The sequence below is a fragment of the Sapajus apella genome, unplaced genomic scaffold, assembly GCF_009761245.1.
Source record: "Sapajus apella isolate SASKATOON/1434 unplaced genomic scaffold, GSC_monkey_1.0 scaffold11, whole genome shotgun sequence".
NCBI classification, from domain to species: domain Eukaryota; kingdom Metazoa; phylum Chordata; class Mammalia; order Primates; family Cebidae; genus Sapajus; species Sapajus apella.
The window spans coordinates 24,233,305-24,246,404 of NW_022436951.1; the positions used below are offsets into that span (position 1 = coordinate 24,233,305).

The 13,100-nt window shown below is 39.4% G+C and overlaps 1 pseudogene across 1 annotated transcript; it reads right to left on the minus strand.

Annotated features, from left to right (window-relative positions):
* Positions 1-11,698: 11,698 nt before the first annotated feature.
* LOC116552335 lies at positions 11,699-12,726 on the minus strand (annotated as a pseudogene). Its single transcript, XR_004269333.1, has one exon. The product of XR_004269333.1 is annotated as an adenylyl cyclase-associated protein 1 pseudogene (transcript).
* Positions 12,727-13,100: the final 374 nt, after the last annotated feature.

Here is a 13,100-nt window from a genome sequence, read left to right on the forward strand (position 1 = left end):
CCCACTACTGGGTATATAACCAAAACATAGAAAATAAATATGTGAAAGAAATTGCACCCCATGTTTGTTGCAGTTTTGTTCACAATAGTCAATATTTAAATGCCACCTAAGTGTTCATTAACAGATAAATGTATAAAAATGTCGTACATATACACAATGGAATACCATAAAAAATGAATGAGATTCAGTCACTTGTAACAACATGGATGGAACTGGAGGTTATTATGTTAGACGAAATAAGCCAGGCACAGAAAGAAAAACATTGCACATTCTCGTTTATCTGTGAGATCTAAAAATAAAAACGGTTGAACCTATGGGTATAGAGAGTAGAAGAATGGTTATCACAGGCTGGGAATCGTAGTGGTTGAGGAGTGACAAGAAGGTGGGGATGATTAATGGGTAAAAAAAACTTAGAAGGAATTAATGAGGCCTAGTATTTGACAGAAAAACAGGGTAATTAGAGCCAATAATAACTTAATTATACATTTTAAAATAACTAAAAGTATATAATTGGGTTGTTTATAATACAAAGGAAAAATGTTTGAGGATACCCCATCTTCCATGATGGGATTATTACACATTACACATCTGTATCAAAATATCTCATGTACCCTATAAATATGTACAACTAGAATGTACCCCAAAATGTAATAATTGAAAATTTTTTAAAAAAAGACTTTGCTGATATTTTTCTGTAGTTGTTTTATTCTCTGCTTATTTATTCCTGCTCTAATTTCTATTATTTTCTTCCCTCTCCTAACTCTGGACTTCACATTTGCTTCTTTTTCTAATTCCTTGAGGTATAAAGTTAGATTATTTCACCTGAGATAGTTCTTGTTTAAGGCAGGAGTTTACCACAATAAATTTCCTGTTGGTACTGTTTTCGTTGCATCCCATAGCTATTGGTATGTCGTGTTGTTTTGTTTATCTCAAGATACTTTTTAAATTCCCTTTTGATTTCCTCTTTAATTCAATGGCTAGTCAAGAGGGTGTTTTTAGTTTCTTTGTATTTGTAAATTTTTCTGTTTTCTTGCTGTTATTGGTTTCTAGTTTCATTTCATTATGTTCAGAAACCTACTTGGCATGATTTTGATCTTCTTAAATTTGTTAAAGCTTGTTTTGTGGTCTAATCTGTGCTCTGTCCCAGAGAAGTTTCTACATGTATTTGAGAAGAATAAGTGCCCACTTCCTGTTGGGTAGAAAGTTCTGTATATGTTTGTTAGGTCCATTGGTATATTGTTGTTCAAGGCAGCTGTTTTTTTTTGTTGTTGTTGTTGTTTTTTGTTTGTTTTTTTTGTTGGTTTTTTTTTTTTTTTTAACTGATTTTCTGTCAGGATGTTCTATTCAATATTTTAAGTGTGATATTAAGATCCCCTACTTTTATTGTTTTGCTGTCGATTTCTATCTTCAGATTTGGTGGTATATGCTTTATATATAAGTGCTCTGATGTTGAGTGTTTATATAACTGTTATAGCTTCCTATTGAACTGACCTTTTTATCATTTCATAATGATGTTAGTCTTTATACATCATTTTGTATCTTACATATATTGTGTATGATATAAGTGTAGCCACTTTTGGTTTCTTTTGTTTACCATTTATGTGAAATAGCTTTTTTATCCTCTTACCTTCAGCCTCTTCAGTTCTTTACATCTAAAGTGAGTCTCCTGTAAGTAGCATATCACTGGATATTGTACGTGTTTAATACATTCATCCAAGCTGTCCCATTTGATTGATGAGTTTAATCCACTTACATTTATGCTAATTATTAATAGGTGAGAACTTAGTACTGCCATTTCATTGTTTTCTGTCTATTTTGTGGTTGTTTTGTCATTCTTTTACTCTTTTGCCATCTTTCATTGTTATTTGGTCATGCTTTTTAGTAATTTGCTGTCATCTTTTTTCTTGTTTGTGCATGAGAGACTTTTTTCTGTGATCAGCTCAAAGCTTGCATAAAATAGCTTGTAGCTGTAATTTTCTGTTTTAAGTTTATTAAACACTACACTTTTACTCCCACAGATACACATACTTTAGGTTCTTGTAGTCAGAGTTTGATTCTTTTTACATTGTGTATCTATAAACAATTTTTTCTCTTTTAACTTCTATAATAGAGTTAACACTAAATTACACACTATCATTACAGTATTGTATTAATATACATACTTCTGCATATTTAGAAATTTCATTGATAAAATTTATGCTTTTGTATAGATGGTTTTGTCCGGTCTTTTCTTTTCTTTTGCTAATTTCAAAATTCTCTCTTTTTTTTTTTTTTTTTTGAGATGGTGTCTTACTCTGTTGCCAAACTGGAGTGCAGACATGATCTTGGCTCACTGCAACCTCCACCTTCCAGGTTCAAGTGATTCTCCAGCATCAGCCCCCTGAGTAGCTGGGACTACAGGCACACACCACCACGCCCAGCTAAGTTTTTATATTTTAGTAGAGATGGGGTTTCACCATGTTGGCCAGGATGGTCTTGATCTCCTGACCTTGTGATCCACCTGCCTTGGCCTCCCAAAGTGTGGGGATTACAAGCATGAGCCACCTTTGCCCTCAAGTTTGGCTATTTTATTATATATATTGGTGTAGTCTTTGACTTGACCCTTGTATTGGTCCATTTTCTTGTTGCTGAAAAAGACATTCCCAAGACTGGACAATTTACAACAGAAAGAGGTTTAATGGACTTATACTTCCACATGGCTGTGGAGGCCTCACAATCATGGTGGAAAGCAAGGAGGAACAAGTCACATTTTATGTGGATGGCGGAAGGCAAAGAGAGAGGGCTTTTGCAGGGAAACTTCCCTTTTTGAAACTATCAGATCTCATGAGACTTACTTACTATTATGAGAATAGCACAGGAAAGACCTGCCCCCATGATTCAATTACCTCCCACCGGGTCCTTCATACAACACATGGAGATTTAAGACGAACGGGACACAGCAAACCATACATTCTGTTTCAAACCCCCTCCCAAATCTCAGGTCTTTACATTTTAACACCAATCATGCCTTCCCAACAGTCCCCTAAAGTCTTAACTCATTTCAGCATTGACTCAAAAGTCCACAGTCCAAAGTATCAACTGAGACAAGGCAAGTCTCTCCTTTCATCTAGGAGCCTGTAAAATCAAAAGCAAGTTAATTACTTCCTAGATACAATGGAGCTACAGACGTTAGGTAAATACAGTCAATCCAAGTGGAAGAAATTGTCCAAAACAAAGGAGCTACAGGCTCCATGCAAGTCCAATATCCCGCAGGGTAGTCAAATCTTAAAGTTCCAGAATAATCTCATTCAACTTCATGCCTCATATCCAGGTCATGCTGATCCAAGAGGTAGGTTCTCAAGGTCTTGAGCAGTTTTGCCCCTTTCACTATGCAGGGTACAGCACCCTTCCTGGCTGCTTTCACAGGCTGGCATTGTCTGTGGCTTTTCCAGGCACATGGTGCAAGCTGTCAGTGGATCTACAGTTCCAGAGTCTGGAGGATGGTGCCCCTCTTCTCACAGCTCCACTAGGTGGTGCCCCAGTGGGGACTCTGTGTGGGGACTCTGACCCCACATTTCTCTTCCACACTGCCCTAGCAGAGGTTCTCCATGAGAGCCCTACCACTGCAGCAAACTTCTGCATGGACATCCAGGTGTTTCCATACATTCTCTGAAATCTAGGTGAAGGCTCCCAAACCCCAATTCTTGACTTCTGTGCACTGTCAGGCTCGATACCACATGAAAGTTGCCAAGGCTTAAGGCTTGCACTCTCTGAAGCCCTGGGGCCTGAGTGCTACATTGGCCCCTTTCAGCCATGGCTGGAGCAGCTGGGATGCAGGGCAACAACTTTCTAGGCTAGACACAGCGTGGGGACCCTGGGCCTCACGCACAAAACCACTTTTTCCTCCTAGGCATCCAGATCTATGTTGGGAGAGACTACTAGGAAGACCTCTGACATGCCCTGGAGACATTTTCCTGTTTGTCTTGGGGATTATCATTTGGTTCCTCCTTACTTAGGCAAATTTCTGCAGCCAGTTTGAATTTCTCCTCAGAAACTGGGATTTTCTTTTCTATCACATTGTCAGGCTGCAAATTTTCCAAACTTTTACTCTCTGTTTCCCTTTTAAAACTGAATGCCTTTAACGGCACCCAAGTCACCTATTAAATTCTTTGCTGCTGAGAAATGTCTTCCGCCAGATACCCTAAATCATTTCTCTTTAGTTCAAAGTTCCACAAATCTCTAGGGCAAGGCAAAATGCTGCCAGTCTTTTTGCTAAAATGGCAAGAGTCACCTTTATTCCAGTTCCCAGTAAGTTCCTTATCTCCGTCTAAGACCACCTCAGCCTGGACTTTATTGTTCATATCACTATCAGCATTTTGGGCAAAGCCATTCAACAAGTCTCTAGAAAGTTCCAAACTTTCCCACATTTTTCTGTTTTTTGTTGTTTTTTTTTCTGAGCCCTCCAAATTGTTCCAACCTCTGCCTGTTACCCACTTCCAAAGTCACTTCAACATTTTCAGGTATCTTTTGAGCAGTGCCCCACTCTGCTGATACCAACTTACTGTATTAGTCTGCTTTTTCACGCTGCTGACAAAGACATACCCAAGACCGGGCAATTTGCAAAAGAAAGAGGTTTAATGAACTTACAGTTTCACATGTCTGGGGAGGCCTCACAATCATGGTGGGAGACAAGGAGGAACAAGTCACATCTTTCGTGGATGGTGGGTGGTAGGAAAAGAGAGAGCTTGTGCAGGAGAACATCTCTTTTTAAAACTATCAGATCTCATAAGACTTATTCACTATCATGAAAACATCAAGGGAAAGACCTGCTCCCATGGTTAAATTATTTTCCACAGGTCCCTCCCACAACACATGAGAATTCAAAATGAGATTTGAGTGGGGACACAGCCAACCATATCAACCCCATTTGGGAATCTTTCAGCTTCCTGAATCTCGAAGTCCATTTCTCCATGTGCCCCTCCACTCAAAATTTGGGAAGTTTTTAGTCATTTTTCTAACAAAGTATCTTCTTCTTTCTCTCTTTCTCTTCTCCTTCTGATAGAAGCCAAAATGCATATGTTGGCTTCTTTTATAGTATCTTAAAAATCACATAGAACTGTCTTCACTCTTCTTGTTCCTTTTTTTTTTTTTCTGAGATGGAGTCTTGCTCTGTCACCCAAAGTTGGAGTGCAATGGTGCGATCTCAGCTCACTGCAACCTCTGCCTACCAGGTTCAAGCAATTCTCTGCCTCAGCCTCCCGAGTAGCTGAGATTACAGGTGCCCACCACCACGCTGGCTAATTTTTGTATTTTCAATAGAAATGGGGTTTCACCATCTTGGCCAGGCTGGTCTTGAACTCCTTACCTTGTGATCCACCCACCTCTCAATTCTGTTTTTGTTTTTTTTTCTCTCTCATCTGACTGATAATTCCAATGAACCATCTTTGAGTTTGTAGATTTATTCTTCTGCTTGATTGAGTCTGATGTTCAAGCTCTGTGTTTCATTTTTTAATTTCATTCTTTGTATTACTCAGCTGCAGAATTTTTGTTTGGTTCCTTTTTATGATGTCTATCTCTTTGTTAAACTTCTAGATTTGTTCATGCATTGTTTACCTGATATGATTCTGTTGTCTGAATGTCTGTGTGTTTGTTTTATAGCTCACTAAGCTTTTTTAAAGCAATATTTTAAATCTTTGGTTACATAATTTGTATATATCCATTTCTTTGCAGTCGGGTACCAGAAAACGATTGTTTTCCTTTGGTGTTTTCAAGTTTCCTTGATCATTTAGGAGAGCATTCACCTGTTCTAGGATTTATGAATTGGTTTTGGTGAGGAAAGATCTTTAACTATAGTGGGTACAGGGTGTCAGCTGAGTACGGTGAAGTAGTTCTGGCTCTGGACATAGTGATAGTCTATTTAGCCCCATCAGCTGAGGTCAGAAGACCATTGGGTTCCTCAGCAGCCAAGGCTTTGGACGTCCATGACAGTAGTGAATATTGTTGAGGCTCTCAGTGGAGAAAGCTGATGGGGTTCACCCATTCTCTGTTTCTCCCATAAGAGGATGTTATGGTTAAGGGGATTCTTTCTTGGTGCCATATCTGGCACACAGGAATGCTCATGGCAGTGGTCTTGCCAGTTTGTGATCCACAGGCACTCACAGGGTGGCTGCAAAACCAAGGTACAGAGCATGGGCACATATGGAATAATTATGACTCCAGGACCCAGGGCACAGGTATACTTACTATAGTGGTGGCTCTGGTGTTTGAAGCAGCCATAATAGGATTCTTATTGGTGCAAGCAGTGAGGATTCTGTGGTGACCATGAGGGTTCTTGAGGTCCTCAGCAGTGAAGGCTGCTAGGGTCCTTTGAAGAGCAGGCCACTGAGGACCAGAGTGGTGCCCACATTGTGACTGACACTTAAGCTCCTGCAGTTCTTCTTTGTTCCTAGCTGTCTCCAGACGTCCAGATATACTGAGCATGCTGATCTTCCCAGCCATCTGGGTGTAGTGAAACTGAAGCAAGTCATTGGAGAAGAGACCTGAAAAGATAGGGTAGCTGTAGGTCACTTGCTACACTTTTTATACATGAGGAAACTTCTGAGCCAGGAAGAATCTTTTTGGCTTAAGCCATGTTGCCATGGAGGATGGAATGATGCAGGTAGAATGATACTATACTCCATATATTTTCTGTGGAGTTAGTCTCTATTATTTTATTCTACTGCGTTTCCACAGCATCCTGATTTGGCTCCCAAGCTCTCTCGGGGCTATTTTAATTCATGGAGAGCTGTCTAATTCTTTTCTATGGGGGACAAAGGTTGGGATCTTTTACTCTGCCATCTTGCTGATGTCACTTTATAATGTTTCTTTAGTGATTTTCAGAGACGGAATTCTAAATTTATAAATATTACTTTCAGAATTTTTCTCTATCTCAGTCCAGATGGCTACCTCCATGTCCATGTCTCCAAGCCCTCTGAGCATGAAGGGAGAAGTCATAACTTACACAAACCCAGAGAAGAAACCAAAACAACTCAGGCCCAATTACAGAAGCTTGTCCGGGCTTACATTTTCTCCTAACTATCTATACTTCTAGCTCTGAGCCCTGCCTCTCCTGATTTTCCCAACTCACTTTTATCTTCCTTCTAGCAACTGCAACTTCCTTCAAACGTATATTGACCTCAAGTCATATACAGTCTCTTCTAATCTTGATTTCTGGCAAACACCACTCTTACCAAGCAGTTTTACATAATAGGCTTTTACTAAAGATTCAAAAAGTAACAACACAGTGTTACATCGAAGTCCAACAGAACTTAAAACATAAAATTGAGCATTTCATATCCCTTTGTCTAAAACCATTCACACTACAGGAGTTTCTCACTTCCAGAACCCTGCCCTAACTCATCTATCTTTTTGTAACTTTAGTTTCTTTCACTTATTCCCTTTCTCAACTAATGCCAGAGCAAGCACAAATTTCTTCTCAATTTATTAAGCAGAGCAACACACACAGACACACATGCATGCATGAACACACGCACACACACAACCACAGATATTTTTGATAAAATTAACAATATGATAGTTGGCTGCCCAGTTAGGTTAAAAAGTTAGTTTATGTTGGAGGAGATATTTTTACAGCTAAGCTGGGAAAGCACTTAAAGTCACAAAGGTCTCTCCTCTATGAGACATCTTCTAGCCTTCATATCAAAATGAACTCTATGTTGGGTGGGAAGAAAATCTTTTAGTAATTATATTTCTTAGTATACAATTGAGATACTCTCTTCAGAACACTCTTTACCTGTAAGGAAGTTTCTCCTTGGTGGTCACTATGTTTAGACCTTCTAAAAGTCTAGGGAAAATCCTAATACTTGATGGGTCCACAGTAATTCTTAGATGAATTTAAAAAGTGTGTAGTATGGGTTTTCAGCAGCCCACTTCTGTTTTACATTTATCAATTTCATTTGAGAATATTAATTTTATGTCAGAATTATGATTACTGCTCAGAAAGATAACTGGACCACTCATCTATAGCTTGAAAAATTTTGACTTATAGACCTAAATGATTTCACTGCAGCAGTAAAACCATCTAGGAGGGAAAATATAAGTTGAAGTAGAGAATATCAGTCATGAGAAGGAATTAATGTAAGATATTTAAGCATGAAAGGGAAAGTAATAACTCCCACAAACCCAGAGAAGAAAATAGGCCATCTGTCCACACGCTCTGCCACTCAGGTCCTCTGTAGGTTTGGGCAGCTGAGACTTTTAGTGTAAATACAGGATCCCCAAGCACACAGGGAAGCCTATTCTGGTCACAAAGTTAATTGGTAGCATTTACTCTTGACTGCTTGGCTACTTACTGATGTATTTGTCATCACAAAATCATGAAATCATTTCTATCTCTGCTTGTTTTTCTCCTCACAAGAAAAATGTAAAAATATGAGCTTAATTATGAAAATTATTATGAGTCACTGATATGCTGACTCACCTCTGTTTGCTTTAACATTTGCTAACAATGTGAATAGGGCTCAACCCCTCACAAGCACTACTACAGCAGAGAGGAAAAAATATCAAAGTTTTGGTATTGTCTTTCTACTATAAGCCACAATATACATCCAATATGCATCCATCTTTCAGGCCATCTGTATATGATAAAATATTAATTTTGCAACTAAAAGAAAGGAGAGTACAGCAAATATTGAGGATAGCACATCTATTTAAGTATCTGTTGTGGTTATGAACGACATATGATCAAACAGTGTTAAAGCCTGAAAAGATTATGCACAACTTCCAGTCCTGCTGTATTAGTCTGTTCTCATGCTGCTAATAAGGACACAGCCAAGATTGGGTAATTTATAAATGAAAGAGGTTTAATTGACTCACAGTTCTACATGGCTAGGGAGGCCTTACAATCACGGCAGAAGATGAATGAGGAGCAAAGTTATGTCTTACATGGTAGCAGGCAAGAGAGCTTGTGCAGGGGAACTCCCATTTATAAAACCATCAGATCTTGTTAGACTTATTCACTACCATGAGAACAATATAGGGGGAACCATCCCCATGATTCAGTGATTCCACCAGGCTCCGCCCTTTACACGTAGAGATTTTTACAACTCAAGGTGAGATTTGGGTGGGGACACAGCCAAACCATATCACCTGTCTTCTCCATTTGAAGGAGGACTAATCAAAGCCCAGGAGAAAGTGACCATAGACCCAGGGCTAAAGCCAAAGACTCCTAAATATCAACGGACTTCTCTATCCAGTATACACTACATATTTTACTGATTATGTTGTCAAAATTGCTATTGAAAAGAGCAAATTCTGATAGATATTTGCATATGATTGAAAAGATGCAAAGTCCTAAAGGATTTCTAAGAATTTAATTTTCTATAAAGCCTCAATTTTTCTATGATGGTACTCCATAGATTAATGAGAGGAGAAGGTGGTACAAGTATAGGCATTTTCCAAATCTTTTGGGTACCAAGAGCCCAATAAACCCGGCTGTTATAGACTGAATATTTGTGTCCCCCCCAAAATTTGTGCATTGAAATCCCAATCCCCTGTGTAATGTTATTAGGAGGCCTTTGGATGTAATTAGTTCTTGAGGGTGGATCCTTTATGAACTGGATTAGTGCCATTATAAAAGAGAATCTGGAGAGCTCGCTAGCTTTCTTTCCACCATGTGAATACACAAGAAGTTGGCTATCTGCAGCCTGCAAAAAGGCCCTCACCTCTGCAGGCACTCTGATCTCAGACTTCCAGCCTCCAGAAGTGTGAGAAATTAATATCTGTTCTTTATAAACTGCCCAAATCTATGGTATTTTGTTATAACAATGTGAACTAAGAAACCAACATTTTGTCAATCATCACCAAATTCTATAGAAAATCAGTTGTTGGCCAGGCGCAGTGGTTCACACCTGTAATTCCAGCACTTTGGGAGGCCGAAGCGGGTAGATCCTGTTGGCCAAGAGATTGAGACCATCCTGGCCAACATGGTGAAACACTGTCTCTACTAAAAATACAAAAATTACCTGGACATGGTGGTATGTGCCTGTAGTCCCAGCTACTCGGGAGGCTGAGGACATCAAAAATAAATTCTTACTTTATATTCAAGTATACACCTATTCTTGAGAGAACATTTTGTTTAAAGCCATATTAACCAAAGCATTTAAAGACAAATGGAAGGTATAATCATGATATGTTAGGCAATTTGATGAAGCCTGCATTTTGAGATGTGTCGGTCACCATATTCAATATGAATTGAAAGAATTAGAGCCTACAGGTAGAAAAAGAAATTAAAAATCAAATTTACTGGTTTAATTCAAATTGCACAGAAGCCTAGACTAACAGTGAGAAGTAAGGAGAGAATAGGAGATAAGTTTGAATCAAAGTAAGGCAGCAATCATTGAACAGATAACTTATTAAGAATAAGAGCAAAAGACTAATCAGTGTCTGATTTTTCTAGCTGGAAACACTAACATAGGTGCTATTTGTAATAAAAATGGAGAAATTCTGCAATATGTATGGGCACCTATATGAAAGCTGGGAATTTGTTGTTGAGTTCTCTCACATTCTAGAATATATTAGTTCATTCATAGAAAAAAAATGGAAGGCAGAGATTTCTAAACAGATCATAAAATTTTTCTTTGAAAATACTTTTGTAAAAGCTTGAGCCCTTTGAGAGAAATTTTATTTACTCAGAGTTTTTTTCCAGGTAAAATTTACAAACAGAAAAGTTCACCATTTTCAGACATACAGGTCAATGTGTTTTGAAGAACATAAAATGTCACATAACCATTATATTAATCCGATCTCACACTGCTGTAAAGAAATACCTGAGACTGGGTAATTTATAAGGAATGGAGGTTTAACTGGCTCACAGTTTTGCACATTGTACAGGAAGTATGGTGCCAGTATCTGCCTGGCTTCTAAGGAAGCCTCAGGAAACTCACAATTATGGTGGAAGGCAAAGGGGGAGCAGGTACATCTTACATGGCCAGAGCAAGAGGAAGAGGGAGCAAGGAGGATGGTGCCACAGACTTTTTTTTTTTTTTGGTATTAACTTTATTCTATTTTCTGTATAACTTTAAGTACATAAAGGTTCATTTCCACAGGCCTCAGGAAATGGATAGAAATCACAGGCCAATCTCTCTTCCCACCAAAAAAAGTTGCATATTTTGGTGTGTGTCCTAGAGGGAAAAAACTGAACTTTACATTAGCAGTGCTGTGCAAGATTCTTACATAAATCAAGACCTAAAACCAGCCTATAGTGGAGGCTTCAGTCCTCTGTTCAGGTGCTTGGACAGAAGCCATAGCTGATGAGCATGACAGGGAAAAGGAGGCAGTGAAGACAGGTGGCAGGCACCTAGCGAAGAAGGAGGATTCAGGAATGCCAGACTCCTTGGAATGGTGTGTTTTTCCTTTCAAGTCATCTCTGTAGGAAGGTGCTGGACAGGAATCCCAGAGAAAGAAAGGGTCCAGGCTCCTTTAACTGCCCTGGATGAAGGACACTGCCACAGCAGCTGGTACCGGCGACGCTCCTATGTCATGATTGAGGCAGACCCAGGATGGAACAGAGAATAAAAGGAATGCTTATAGGGAACAATTTTGCGTGGAATGCTAGATAGCCAAGCCTCAGCCTTTGGTCCAGTGCAACCCTTGCCTCACTTGTCAACAGTAAAAAATTAGTTTGGTTAGAAGAACCATCTGGAAACACATCAGCTTCTGCTATCTTCATGCTCATTGTTAGAAAAAGATTAACCATTGAGCAGAACAAATACTAAAAAAAAAAGAAAAAGAAAAAGATTAACCAGTGTGAACATTCTGATCTGTTAATTCCTGGGACTCTTTTCTTTTCAATGGACTATTTGTTGGTAGAATAATCCCCAAAAGCTCAAAGCTAAAATGCATCATCAGTCCTGGTTGGCAATTCCTTCAGGATGGACTGGCGGCATGGCTGAGCTGATATGGAAAAGCTGCACCTTCCTGCAGAAGATCAACTGACCTGCTATCCCACCTCAAATCTCAGCCTGAGGTATATTTCAGTGAAGGCAGGTAGCTGTGCTTCTCAAAGCAGAGAAGCAGTTTTAAGAGCAGAAAGGTAGAGAAAATCTAGAAAAGAACCATCTTGATACAGCTTTATCCCATGGTGTGAAGGGAGGGCAAAGAATCCAGTGGCACTTCGTTTATCCAGCAATTTCTGTCACTATGGTGACCAACTTCTGCCCATTCCATAGGGTCTTGAACCGCTCAGGAACTGGGAATTCATTAAAGTCACCACCTTCTGTAGGAATGAGGACGTTCATCTCAGAAGATTTGGCACTATTTCACAATCCAGGGAATTCTTGCTCAGGTAAGCATGGCAGCCATCTGTTTTGTTGATGGAAATGGTTGGCACTTTACCCATTACCTGAACTTTGACATCCCTACTGTTGATTATCTCCACAATGCCCACCACGTCATCGAATACCAGGCCAAGTTTCTTACAGTTATCTACCGTAATGGAGTTAATTTTGCCCTTGATTTGCAATGTAGTGTTGACACACTTGTAAATGTAAGCCACCTGTTTCAGCTCTGTGTCATCAATCACCAGGTTGGAAACATTTTCCTGATTTTCCACTCTCCACTTCTTGCCCTCCAGTTCAAGCATAGCTGGCTCCTTCTTTGTGGCTGGTTTGGGGGATGGGCTGGTTTCGGGTTTAGGTGCAGAGAATGGCTTGGGGCCACTGCGTACTGGACCACTCTGAGACTTCAAGGCACAGACTTTTAATCAACCAGGTTTTGTGAGAACTCGCTCACTATCATGACAGCAGCACCAACGGGATGGTGCTAAACCATTCATGAGAAGCTATTCCCATGATCCAATTAACCTCCAATTAACCTCCCACTGGGCCCCACCTCCAACACTGGGAACTAAAATTCAACATGAGATTTGGGCAGAAACACGGATCCAAACCATATCAATCGTAACTTAACTGAGATATAGATCATTTCCATTTCTCCAAAAAGTTTATTTGAGCCATTTTGTAATCAGTTCCTTTCCCTCACCCTTAGCATCTGATAAAACATCATCTGGTTTCTGTCTCTTATGTTTTTTCTAAAATGTCATATAAACAGAATACCGTACCCTG